This window comes from Penaeus monodon, chromosome 10 (assembly GCF_015228065.2).
Source record: "Penaeus monodon isolate SGIC_2016 chromosome 10, NSTDA_Pmon_1, whole genome shotgun sequence".
Classification (NCBI taxonomy): Eukaryota; Metazoa; Arthropoda; class Malacostraca; order Decapoda; family Penaeidae; genus Penaeus; species Penaeus monodon.
This window is the reverse complement of record NC_051395.1, coordinates 46,369,967-46,375,390: the sequence shown is the minus strand read 5'-3', so window position 1 is coordinate 46,375,390 and position 5,424 is coordinate 46,369,967.

Below are 5,424 nucleotides of genomic sequence, written 5' to 3'. Positions count from 1 at the left end.
TATTTTTATATATAATATATGTATATATATATTATTATATTATATATTATATATATATATATATATATATATATATATATATATATAATATATATAATATATATAATATATATATATACATATATATATAATATATATATAAATATATATATATATATATATAATATATATAATATATATATATATATATATATATATATATATATATATATATATATATATATATATATATATATACATATATATATATGCATATATACGTACGAGTATATATATATTTTTTTTTTAACGGTAGGTTCATGTTTGAGCCGCCGTGGTCACAGCATGATACTTAATTGTGGTTTACATGTAGTGATGCTCTTGGAGCATCACTATATACACATAGATGTTTATATAACGCGAACCCTCGAACTCGAACTGCTGGTCCCAAAGCCCGGATAAAATAGAGAGAATGATTACCTAAAAGGTAAACACCGGTACTCTCCGTGGAAAGGAACTGGGGACCTAACCGCGTACTCACTCCAAGAGCATTACAACATGAAAACTACAATCAAGTATCATGTAGTGACCACGGCCGCCCAAACATGAGTCTATACCGTTGAAAAAAAAAATATGAATACTGTACCTCACTTATATAATGAACATCCTTAAAATGGTGTAGTGGTTATCATATCTGTCTAATACATTTTTCTTCCGTTATAATTACTGGGAACATATTTGGTCTGTCGTCAAAGATGAAAAGTCTACTATTGATTATATATCTGTAAGAATGAAAATAAATAAAAATATCTGTTTGAAAAATACTTCGATTTAGAAAATTTACTTTAAAGTTACTAAATCTGCAATTGTGTGCCTGTGTGTCTATATATACATATACAGATATGAATACATATACATATAAATACGCATACATGTATATGTCTGTCACGACGGCAATCTGAGTTCGAGGGTTCGAGTCACCGACCGCCGCGTTGTTCCCTTGGGCAAGGAACTTCACCTCGATTGCCTACCTAGCCACTGGGTGGCCAAGCCAGCCCAAGTCAGTGCTGGTCCCAAGCCCGGATAAAATAGAGAGACTGATTACCTAAAAGGTAACACCGGCACTCTCCGTGGAAAGGAAGACATGAAGACATGAAGAGGTGGAAATCCATGATCGCCAACGTCCTTGTGGGACAGGGCACTTGAGAGAGAGAGAGAGATATGCATATATATATATATATATATATATATATATATATATATATATATATATATATATATATATATATATATATATATATATATATATATATATATATATATATGTATATATATTCATATATACATATTCATATATATATATATGATTTTTTTTTATCACACGAAAATTTAAACCTACAATGGACACTATCAAAACTGAAGATGGACTTGTTTTATGTGATGGAAAAGAAGTCAAAGATAGATGGAATCAATATTGTTCCAACTTATACAAAAAGAATAAAGATCTAACAACAACATTAATTAGACTCAATGACAGCGAGGATGAACCACCGCCACTGCTGGACGAAGTTATAAAGCCATAAAAGAAGTAAAAGATAACAAGAGCCCCGAATAGATGAAATAACAGCAGAACTAATTAAGAATGCTGGCGAAAGTGTTGAATACTTCTTCTACAAACTCTGTACAAAAATATGGAATGAAAGAAAATGGCCAGAAGACTGGGTAAAATCAGTCTTTACTCCCATACCTAAAAAAGGTGACGCACTCCAATGCAATAATAATAGGACAATTGCCTTAATAAGTTACAGCAGCAAAATTTTGTTGAAAATTATTGCTGAAAGAATGAAGTTGAAGTTAAGAGAGGAAATTGCAGACGAACAAGCGGGTTTTCGCCCTGGAAAAGGTACCAGAAACCAGATTCTAAATTTAAAATTGATCATAGAGAAAAACAGAGAACATCAAATACATATATATATATATATATATATATATATATATATACATAAATGTGTGTTTTTGTATACATATATATATATATATATATATATATATATATATTATATATATATATATATTATATATATATATATGCATATCTCTCTCTCTCTCTCAAGTGCCCTGTCCCACAAGGACGTTGGCGATCATGGATTTCCACCTCTTTCTGTCTTTTGTGGTCTTCAAAAGTCCTCGTTCCGTTATACTCGTCCATTTATTTATGCTTGCTGTGTAGGTTAGTCTTTGTCTGCCCCTGCTTCGTTTTCCATCGATCTTGCCTGTCATGCTAAGATGTTCTAGCTCTTCCTTTCGCATTACGTGTCCCAAAAATTCTAACTATCTCTTTCGGATGTTCTTCAGAAGAAAGCGTTTTGTTCCTGCTCTCTCCAGCACTTCCTGGTTTGACATTTTATCTGTCCAAGATACTCTTATCATTCTCCTGAGAAACCATATCTCCGCCGATTCAAATCGCTTCTCCACATTCTGTGAAACAGTCCAGCATTCGCTACCATACGTGAGGATGGAAAACGCATAACAGTTCAGCATTCTGATCTTTGTTGACATAGAAATTTTGTTGTTCTTCATTATTTTGCCCAGTTTTTGAAATGCAGCTTTTGCCATTCCAATTCGTCTTCTAATTTCTTGATCATATTTGCCATCTTCCGTTATCATGCTGCCAATATATACATATAAATGCATATATATATATATATATATATATATATATATATATATATATATATATATATATATATATATATATATCCACATATATATATATATATATATATATATATATATATATATATATATATATATATGAATATATATGTATTCTTCTTTTAACGGTAGGTTCATGTCTGAGCCGCCGTGGTCACAGCATGATACTTAATTGCGGTTTACATGTTGTGATGCTCTTGGAGTGAGTACGTGGTAGGGTCCCCAGTTCCTTTCCACGGAGAGTGCCGGTGTTACCTTTTTTTTCTTTCTTTTTTAGGTAATCATTCTCTCTATTTTATCCGGGCTTGGGACCAGCACTGACTTGGGCTGGCTTGGCCACCCAGTGGCTAGGCAGGCAATCGAGGTGAAGTTCCTTGCCTAAGGGAACAACGCGCCGGCCGGTGACTCGCACCCTTGAACTCAGATTGTCGTCGTGACAGTCCGACGGTATATGTATATATACATTCATACATAAACTCGCACACACACACACACAAATATGTGTGTTTGTGTGTGTGTGTTTGTGTGTGTGTGTGTGTGTGTGTGTGTGTGTGTGTGTGTGTGTGTGTGTGTGTGTGTGTGTGTGTGTGTGTGTGTGTGTGTGTATGCGCGTGTATTTGAGCGTGTTTATATAAGCAGCTAGTGTACATGAGTGATTACCATTTCTTCAGTGAAATGATATTAAGATACACATATTTTACAAGTGGGGACGCGGTGGCCGATTGGTTAGAGCATCAGGACTCAAGACTGTCACGACGGCAATCTGAGTTCGAGGGTTCGAGTCACCGACCGCCGCGTTGTTCCCTTGGGCAAGGAACTTCACCTCGATTGCCTACCTAGCCACTGGGTGGCCAAGCCAGCCCAAGTCAGTGCTGGTCCCAAGCCCGGATAAAATAGAGAGAATGATTACCTAAAAGGTAACACCGGCACTCTCCGTGGAAAGGAACTGGGGACCCTACCACGTACTCACTCCAAGAGCATCACAACATGAAAACTACAATTAAGTATCATGCTGTGACCACGGCGGCTCAGACATGAACCTACCGTTAAAAGAAGAAGATTTTACAAGTGCTCGTGGTGTAGTGGTTAACACACTGAAGCTCCCAGATTTGAGCCCTGGCGAGCACAATTATTTTTCCCTGCCATGTGTTTGGAATATATCTGGTTTGTCGTCAATGTCGTCACTAATGGAAATTGCAAATTCAGTAACTTCAAAATCATTTTCAAAATCAAATGCAATTTTTAGACATATATTTTGATTTATCTTCATTCTTCTTATAGATATAAAATCTATAGTAAACTCTGTCTCTGACGACAGACCAAATATGTTCCCAGTAGAACCTGAGACCTTCTGTGTGTTAGACAGATGTGATAACCACTACACCATGAGCACATTTTCTGATTTGTTTCTCGACATTATTTAAGGGAAGAAACTGCAATCAACAATATACACTAACATATATACATATTTATATACGTCTGTTTGCGTGTGCGTGTGCATCTGCGTGTGCATGTGTGTGTGTGTGTGTGCGTGTGTGTGTGTTTAAAGGGTTAGTGATGGTTTCACTAAGTAAATATGTTAATGAGTGTGTGTGTGAGGATTTGGGTGGTCGAGCCCTTTGCGTGTCCTCGTCGACGGTTCACGAACCCGAAACAGAAGTGACGTCGGCGACCACGACAGCACGACCTGCCACTTGGCTCTGATCTCTACATCCGTTCATTTCATGGAAACGTAAATTGCTTTTCCTGGAATACTTGAAATTTGTTTTTACATGGAAAAAAGTTTCTCTTGGAAAGTCCGTGATGACTAAAATTACCCAAAGTATGTGATAAGTGATAAACTTTAAGCCATACCGAGAGCCGAGTGCCCGATCTCAGTTCTACAGCGTCTGGATCAGCGGAAATATTGTGATTCTTTTTTGTGTATGCTCAAGGAATAAGGCTGTTTAATTTTTTCATGAAGTCCTATTTATTTTGCTCTGCCTTGTGTATTTATATGTGTATATATTATTTGAATAATACAGTGAATAAACTGTGATCATAAATATTGAGAACAAAGGGGTGAATAAGACTACAGCAATATATACATATATAACTGAAGAAACGGTAATCAACAATATACACTGATATATATGTGCGTATGTGTTTGTGTGAATTTATATTTATATATGTATATATGTATGAGTAGGGGGGGGTTCCAGTAAGAGTTACCTCATATCCTTAAGATGCAACTTATTTCGAAGCGGTACAAAGAGAATCATGAACATATACACACCAACTCATAAAAACAACATTGCAAAATCTGTAAACATATTCCTTGTTGCAATATTACACTTTGAGAAGAACACACTCTAGAAAAACAATTGTGTGTACAAAGTAATCAATAAACAAAAAAGAAATGTTCACGAAGAAAATAAGAATAATGATAATGATAAGCATTGATATCATTATTATTATCATATATGTGTGTATACATTCATATATATGTCTATATGTATGTATGTCTATATATATTCATACATATGTATATATACATATATATATACATATATACATATATATGAATATGTATGTGTATATATGCTTACATATATATATATACATACATAAACATATATACATATACGCGCATACACATGTATGTGTATTTACATGTATATGTATGTGTACATGCATATGTATACATCCTTACACACTTGCGCATGCACACACGTGCATATACCGTATTCT